This window comes from Podarcis raffonei, chromosome 3, assembly GCF_027172205.1.
Source record: "Podarcis raffonei isolate rPodRaf1 chromosome 3, rPodRaf1.pri, whole genome shotgun sequence".
In the NCBI taxonomy this organism is placed as follows: Eukaryota; Metazoa; Chordata; class Lepidosauria; order Squamata; family Lacertidae; genus Podarcis; species Podarcis raffonei.
In genome coordinates this window covers 48,406,621-48,415,633 of record NC_070604.1, presented here as the reverse complement: position 1 = coordinate 48,415,633, position 9,013 = coordinate 48,406,621, and the positions used below count along the sequence as shown (strand labels likewise).

At 40.3% G+C, this 9,013-nt stretch overlaps 1 long non-coding RNA gene across 1 annotated transcript in view; it reads right to left on the bottom strand.

Moving 5' to 3' along the window:
* Positions 1–1,116: 1,116 nt before the first annotated feature.
* The window catches only part of LOC128411626 (uncharacterized), a 48,298-nt gene continuing 40,401 nt past the window's right edge, over positions 1,117–9,013 (bottom strand). Inside the window, exons 2-3 of the long non-coding RNA XR_008329855.1 lie at positions 4,057–4,158; positions 1,117–1,202 (exon numbers count right to left, since the gene is read on the bottom strand). This is a non-coding gene — a long non-coding RNA (uncharacterized LOC128411626). The remainder of the gene's footprint in view (positions 1,203–4,056; positions 4,159–9,013) is intronic.

Sequence of the window (9,013 nt, the reverse complement as noted above, 5' to 3'; positions counted from 1 at the left end):
GCTTCCTTTTTTATATCATAGAACTGTTGATTAATGACCCTTTAATGCCAACACTATGGGACGTCCTCTGGGATTTTAAAAATGTTTAGAAACATTGTTTTGTTTTTAGATTTTTGTGGTGTTTGTGGCCTTAAGTTCTATTAGCTGTATGCTCTTCATGTGGCTCATAAACAGCTTTTGTGGGGTGATTGACATTGAAAAGCAGTATGTAAATTGATTACATAAACAAACAAACAAACAAACAAACTTGAAAGGCGCCTTGAAGTCAGCTGGCAAGGCAGGTTTCAATCTCTACAAGAACATGGTTTCAGATAAGGCGTGTATTCTAAGAATGCCTATAGTTGCACCCCCATTGATTGCTCAAGCATCTTGCCCAAGAAGAGGACAAGCAGATAACAGTGACACTCAGTAACAACGCAGTGATGATTACCCAGAAGAGTGGGAAAGGACTGTGTCTTAGAACTGGAAGCAAAGCTTGTTTCTGAATGTGGTTTCAAACTCAACTGGGAAGTGCTGACAGAGGAAGCACAGCAGTTCGTGATGCATCCTTATTTTGTGAATTCCAGTTAATATAAAAGGAGAGCTCATCCCTGTAGAACAGTGGTTCTCAACCCAGATGTTGTTGGACTACAACTCCCATCATCCCTGACCACTGGTCATGCTGGCTAGGAATGATGAAAGTTGTAGTCCAACAACATCTGGGGATCCACAGGTTGAGAACCACTGCTGTAGAATGATAATGGGCTGCAGCAGGATAATCAGGAGGAAGTGCATAATTTTTTTCTGTTTCTACATTGTCCCAGAAGTACAATCCATTTTCGGGCAGTTTCCAGAAAATGCAACAAGATAAACATTGCCCATTTTTTTAATATGGTGAACAAGAGCTAAGGTAAGGATGGAACTAGATGTGGCTGGAGATCCAAATGCTGCATCATGGTGCATCCTCTTCACTGCCTCGTGATATGTTGTGAAACAAAGTATATCACAACTCACGCTTTGATTTGCCTCACCCTTCAAAGCAAGCATCAACCAAGGGAATGGGATGGAGAGGGAGATTAAGCTCTGTTGCCTTTGGTACCAGGTGTCATGTAAAAATGAGTGCCATGACTTACTTTCCCTCCTCCATTTCCTTTGCCTTTTGTATGTTTCCTGATTCCGAGCCTGAGGGCAGGGATTGTCTTCTTCTCATTGATACTGGAAGCCTGAAGAGTGGAATAAAGTAGCCAGTCAAAACAATCATGGTGCAGTAATATTATTTCACCTCAACCACCCCATGGGCTTGGAAGATGACATGGAGGGGGAGGAAGTATGACTTGAGAAGTTATCGGTCCTTTACTCCAAGACTCTCCATTCTAGAAGAGGTGGCTCTGCAGGACTCTTCACACTTGGAGCCCACACTCACAGGGCAGTCCTCACAAGCCCTACACCATGGGTAGGCAAACTAAGGCCCGGGGGCCGGATCTGGCCCAATCGCCTTCTAAATCCGGCCCACAGATGGTCCAGGAATCAGCTTGTTTTTACATAAGTAGAATGTGCCCTTTTATTTCAAATGCATCTCTGGGTTATTTGTGGGGCCTGCCTGGTGTTTTTACATGAGTAGAATGTGCGCTTTTATTTAAAATGCATTTCTAGGTTATTTGTGGGGCATAGGAATTTGTTCATTCCCCCCCCCCAAAAAATATATAGTCTGCCCCCCACGAGGTCTGAGGGACAGTGGACTGGCCCTCTGCTAAAAAATTTGCTGACCCCTGCCCTACACTGTTGTAGCCAGTTACTGTGGAACTGGCCAACAGCCCTTTGAGAACAAAAACAGAGGATCAATAGCAGGATTTGACTGGTCAGCCTTCAGAAGGCCACTGCACCTTACTGGGACAACTTTCCTGAATGACAATATTCCAGCCAGTGCCTTCCAGAATCCTGACAGAGCCTGCCTTGCCTGTCATGACTCTGCCCTACTGAAACATATCTCTGCGGCAGTCAGCTTTCCCTGTGAGCCCTGAACTGTGACAGGAGAGGACAAGGCTCCATCTACCCAGGAACATCTGCTACCATCACAGGACAATGACTTACCTGGCCTCACAGGCACAAGCAACTAAAGTCATACTTCACAGGCTTGTGTGTGTGTGTGTGTGTGTGTGTGTGTGTGTGTGGTGTTTTAAAGAGTGTTGAACTACGGGACTATCACGGCGGTAGCTTTGTGTTTGCATGCAGAAATCTCTTTCTGAATCCTGAAGTGTTGTTTAAAAAAATAGATTTCTCAGAGGCATGCAGATGACGTTAAATATTTCTACACTTCACAGTGAATTGCTCATTCACCTGAGTGTTTAACTATGTCAGTGTGTTCAACATTATCATATTTAATTGAATAGTTCAACAAGATAATATGCCAGTGCACATATCATTGTGAGGAATCTTTCAATGCATTATTGGCTGACAATAGATAAGGCAACCCTCAAACAAAACACAAGGGACTTAGCATGTAAAAAATTATATACATGAGCAAAAATGAAATGCATAAAGAGTTTCCTAAAGGCTGATTACATATTAGGCATTTCACATCTCATCTCCCTTTATGAAAAGGGGTGGGAGGGGGGAGGAAGCAGGAAAAGATGCCATGGAAAGATAAAACATCTGGCAGCTCCAAATATGAGAAAACATTGCATCCAAACCTTAGGTTTAGGGCCAATTCCAACTTAATACGCAGCTCTGTATTCCACAGGAATGGGGGGCACCAATTTAGACTGATGGTACTACTTCCCTGTAGTATTTACCTGTCCCTGCTCCCAATATGCTTTGCTAGGTTGCCTGATTAAACACTCATATTATTGATCCATTCACCCAGATTTTGAGAAGTATTTTCTACAGATTAGTCAACATCTGCCAAACCTCAGTGTTCTTAATTTCTGATTTATTTATTTTTAAATGTACAATAAGGCTATGCTCAATTTTTGGCGAGCAGCTATTTTTAAAGGACAGAAAAACAGATACCTATTTTTCTTGTATATTCCAAGAATAATCTAAATACAAACCAAAATGATGACAAAAATGGTAATAAAACCAGCAGTGTATATGCAATGGATTTGACGGGCAACTATGTCCTTATAACGCTTTCAAACTTGTATAATATTGGGCTTCCTGTGAACAAACAAAAGCTAGGCCATACATTATTTGGACAAATGGGGCAGGATGGTGGTGGGTAAGTCTTTTAAAAAATTGTTGTTGTCCTTTCTTAATCATATTGGTCAACCACTGCTGGGTGCTACATGCTCTCCCAGAAAATGCTTCTTACCTAAAGGGATACCAGAGTGTGGGCAAGAAATGATGGTTGTTATTGTTGTTGGGTTTATTTAGTTTGCATTGCATTATGGATCCAATTGCAAATTCTACTTCTCATTTTGATTTGACCTCATGACAGACAAAAGAAAAAAACATGTTAATTAACTTACTGATATAAGACATGTCAATAGACACAGGCTTTAAGGGGACGTTCGAAAATTTATGGAAAATAGGACTACAGTGGTTATTGTGGCAAGACTTTATGCAGGAAAGATCTAGTTCCTCAGATGTAATGGAGGTGTTGGATGATGTTATATATACACATGAGGGAACAGGGATTCTTGTTCAAAGTCAGATTAAGAAATAACAGGACATACAGTGGTAGCTCTGGTTACGAACTTAATTCGTTCCGGAGGTCCGTTCTTAACCTGAAACCATTCTTAACCTGAGGTACCACTTTAGCTAATGGGGCCTCCCACTGCCACCATGCCGCGGGCACGTGATTTCTGTTCTCATCCTGAGGTAAAGTTCTTAACCCAAGGTACTACTTCCGGGTTAGCGGAGTCTGTAAAGTGAAGTGTTTGTAACCCGAGGTGTTTGTAACCCGAGGTACCACTGTATATTGAAAGTAGAGCTACCCTATATTAATCCATATTAACAAGATTTACAGAAGAATCCTAACCCTTAGATCTGCTGGCTAAAAGGGCTTAGGGCAGAGTAGAAGTAAGTGGCTGAAGAAAACCAAGGGAATGTTTTGATTACGAGCTCTGAGGAACATACCAATGTTGCCAGACCTCTCATCCTCTGCAAATTTTTAATCAGCTTTGCCGTTGCTTTGCACCTCGGAGGGCTGTATTAGAGAGTGGATCCTCTGTTTGCTGCCTGGAAGTTTAAGTGAAACATATATGAGTTGGTGGGATATGTGTATGTTCTATTCTGAAATGTTGAAACATTTGCATTTGGAAAGAAAACACATTTTTCAACCTCACTGTTCATTTGTAGATTTAATTTGAACGTGCCTGACTATATATGCATTTACTTAAAATTGCACCATCTGCATGTGTACATATAGGTTTTCAATTTACATGAACACAGATGTAATCAATGGACATATTTGGGGAAACAGAATCAAAACAGAGCCACATATGCAATAAATGAAGGCTACGTACATATGGTTGCACTGGTATATAGCCCAACAATGTTACACATTGGCATGGATTGCTTGGAAGGGATGGGGTTCATTTTTCAATGCAAAGATTGGTATTTCACCTTTCACAGTGAAATCATAATCTTTTCTTCTCTCTTGGCAAAGGGGGAGGGGTGTCAACCTGCAGATGGTGTCCTCTAAAGTGGCTGCAAAGACACGTTAAACAAAGCACTGGAAGCATCAAGCACTACGCCTCCATGCAATTGCATTCATTCTTTTACATCACAGGTGGAAACCTCTGCCCCATTGGCAAAATTACATCCACCAGGGTTCCTAATTTAGCCCGTGAGGCTTTTCCCTCCCACCCCCAACCAAGTACACTTGTCACTCATCTGGTGCCCCAGTTGTTCCTTTCCAAGTCTGGCTTGTGTTTGGTGCTATATGACTCTGCTGAATGCAAGCTTGGGCCAGAGTCAGATCCATTCAGTGTCACATGATGTCAGATGACTGAGAGGTGCATGCTCTATCCACCTGTCAAATGGGCCCCACAGAATGTTGGCCACAACTTGATCCAGCCCACTGGCCAAAACTAATTATCAAGCCCAGATTTACAGTACATACACACTTGCAAATCAAAAAAGTTATTTCACAAGCAAGAATCTCATATGCATTAGCAAGATACTGATGTACAGTAATGAATGTTTAGGTGCCTGGCAGAGTGAACAGTGAGATAGCATGGGGATGTCAAAGGAACACCAACCCCACATTAAACACTCAAAAAAGTCCACTACATATGTGTTGACTCCCTATACCTATCTTTCCAATATAATTTACATCCAAGATCCATTGAGAGAGAAATTCAAAATGCTCGTCTTAAAATGGAATTTTAATCCTTCCCTTATAACCTGCCCAATACCACCGATTGGTTCAACCTGATTATAGCTGCATACTGCCATAAAATAGAACCTTTCTAGAAAGCAGAGCACTGAATTATACATTGTCTGTTGTGTTTACTAACATAGGCACGGCAGTCTCACACACAAGTGCCTAGAAAGTACTTTTCCCTTTCTGACATTAGTATCTTTTGACAGTCCGTGATCATAAGATCACTTCAAAACTGGATAGCATGGAGGCAATTTTCATTGCCCAGTTCTTATATTCTGTAATCAAGTGATGTAAGATTAGGAGCTAGGAGCCTCTCTTCTCCAGCAAAGCAGTGCTCCATCATAATTTAAGTAAAAAGAAAAGCCAAATGAGAGAAATCCAGTGTTTTAAAAATGTCTATATATTCCAGCCTTCCCCTCAAATAATGCTTAAAGTGGCTTACAAAACATTGAACTCAATAGAATAAATGCAATAAGCAAACCATAGTGCTACAGTGTAAACAAACCACTATGACTACCAGAATAAACAAATATATCCTTGTATAATATGAAAAAAGATATTAATGCTTCTGTTATAGACCTTTATTTCTGCATCTGAAGGCTAAAAACTCCAATTTTCGGAAAGGTGTGAAAAGAAACCCCCCATATATATACAGTGGCCCACACAGCACAGATTTTAAAAGTGGGACAGTCATCTTAGTTTTAAAAAGGATAGGTTTTGCCTTCTTTAAAAACAGACACACACTTAAAAGGTTAGGCAGTTGTTGTCGTTAAACACGGATAGGGATTTATGGCTTTGGCATAACCTATCATGTGAAATGGCACCTAAGACCATCTTGGAAACAGCTAACAGGCTACTCATTTGTGAATTAGTCTTAGATATTCTTTGGCGCCACTCTAACCCACTCATCCATAATAGTGGCAATAATAGGAAAGGGAGAAAGACAAATATTAATACAATAATACCAGCTTTTCCTTCTGAAGTGTTTTGTTTTCCTGGTTATTCCTTGTTCAGGATCTGTTTCTCCAGGAGAGATAGCCTAGGGCTATGTACGCAGCCCTTAGTCTTAGTCCTTTAAAAAGTTGCATTCATTCATAAATTAATGGAATCACTAGATGTTTGCTGCTTCAGTCAAACTCATCTGGGAGACAGTAAAATCAGCATAGCATTTCTGCAATTTAATGCCCCACAAAAGGAACCAAGTCCATCTCTTAAAATGTTTGTTATCCAGACTACTTTCTACTAGGCTGAGAGGAGCCATAACCCATCTTGCTGAATGGTTCCTGGGAGCATTTGAGAGGGACAACTCACAGGTACATTTGTGCTCCGTTGGCTGTTCTGATGCTCCCATTAATTTGCTGCACAAATTCAAACTAGATTAACATTGGTTGTGCAAACTGCTCCTCTATTTGTGGCTTAAGTACCAACAAGGTCCCACTAGAGCATTAGCACAAGCTGAATTTCATGGTAAAAACTACGGATCCAGGTGCGAATGTACACTTACGGTTAATATTTAATGAAGGTTTCTTAATGACACTCTCTCTGTAGCTATCTTGTGATTGCCTTTGCCAGGCAAACTTTCATAATCTCTGCTTTTGCTTACCTTTATTCTTCCAGCAGTCCAAAAGCCGATATGCTAATAAGAACTATGAAGCATTTTTCCTTAACAATGTAAACCCCATAGACTTATAGGTATGTCAAGTCTTGCATGCTCGCAATGCACGCCACATTTTATAGCAAAAAACCTCCAGACACAGAAATTAGTATGAAAAAAGCAAAAGGACTTGTCTCTCAGTTTGCTTCTCACTCACCACTCTGGTCATTCTCAGATTGTTATCTAACCAGACAATTTTTGTGAAGTCTAATTTTCAAGGCTAGGCAACTAGCTAGATTTTCGCAAATTCCAATGGAGATGATTTGACAGCCTGAGACACCTCATGGAAACTGATGAAGATATTAAATCTAAACTTTATCCCTTCCTTGGCTTTGTTCTATTATTCCAGTTCTTACTTCTTTCTCATATAGATCTACAAAGTAATTTCATTTGAATGGATATTGGAGTATTTCCACACACACCTTAATAAGAATAGGGGCTATTTTTAGTTCTCATTTCATGGCACTCCCTGGTTCTCGGTCTAGCCCTAAAAAGTACTTCAGAACGCTGGTGGCCTGTAAATATCATGCTTGATTCATCCCATTGTTGTTGTTATTTTTGTTAGTGTGACCCAAAAAAGCACGCCATGCATAGCAGTCTGTTAGGGTGAGCCTGCTCCTATATCTTCTAACGGTCGTGTAAAAGATGGAAGTATTGGAACAGCTCCTAGGACCCTGACACGACCCACCACTCAGGACTGCTCCAACCATTAGGAAGAGTGAGACTAGGAGGCAACTTTTGAGCCCCCTAGCCATTGTCTGTTAGAGGACAGAGCGGTGTGCCACACATATTCCTGCTCTGCATCCCTTAGGCAAGCTGCCCGTCCTCTACAGTGGTGAAGAGCATTGTCCCATCACCAGAATTGAAGCACTGGCTTCCAGTCAGCTTCTGTACATGCAATGGAAGGGGTGCCTCTTGTCCTTCGCTTCAGACAGCAAAGTGTCTTGCGCTGGCCATGCTACTGCCGGTGACTTTCTTCTCTTTCTTTTCTCTAAATTCTGTATGCTTATCCATCACTGATACCTTCCAAATTTTCGTCACTGCTTCCTTCATTTCCTTCACCGTTGGTGACCCATTTTTCCATTTTTGTGCAAGAAGTATGCAAGCAACTACTATTGCATTTCATGTTAGTACTTTGTGTTTTGTGGGCCTAAATACCCTAACAAAATTTGGGGGGGATCCAATGGTATAGTCTTACTTATGTTACCTTTCCCAAGATTTTAATTATTGGACAGGTCTACCAAGTATGTTCCATATCTGCATTCTGATGTCCACAGCTCCAGCCTGTTACAGAATGTGTAAACTTTGCTCAATGTGAGTGGAGTCATATACCATTGATAGGACAATTTGTAATGTTTTTCTCTAACACAAAGAGATTGTGCTGTTTTGTGAGTTAAAAAAACAACAACCCAAAACCATTATTGTTCAGAAATTGGTCTATTATTTTTACTCACTTTTCCTTAAAGATTGTACCCAAATGTAATTTCAAAGTAGTCAGGAAAACATATTTTAGATATATGCTCTCCCCAGGGATCATTACCTATCTTTAGGCACCAGGCAAAAATTTCTTTTCTGTCATGCCTTTGGCCTTTAATTATCTGTGGTCTCCTTCAGTGAGTGGGATGTCTTGGTCCTGCCTTTTTTATGAACATGAATGTGTTTTTAGCTTCTACTCTCTTTTAGTTTTATGCTGGCTTTAATGTATTGTGTTGTTCTTCTTTTTTTGTAAGTCGCTTTGTGCTACTTTTTGTTTTTTTAAAAAGACTAATAATTTTATACACCACAGGCCTTTCTCCTTCCATTTATCTTCCTGTTCATTTCACTTTATTCATCAAATCAATATTAATGCTTTCTGTTTTGTTTTTAAGAGTATTTTTACCATTAAAATTGTAACATGTCTGATGCTTCGCAGTTTAAGAATTCTACAAGACCATATTTTCTTATACATCTTTGTCTGCGCAGATGCTTCAGTTAAAATGCAAATGTCATATATTTAGCATGCAAATGAAGTGACATAAATATAATACTTGAAATCTGCATGCTATCTTAAA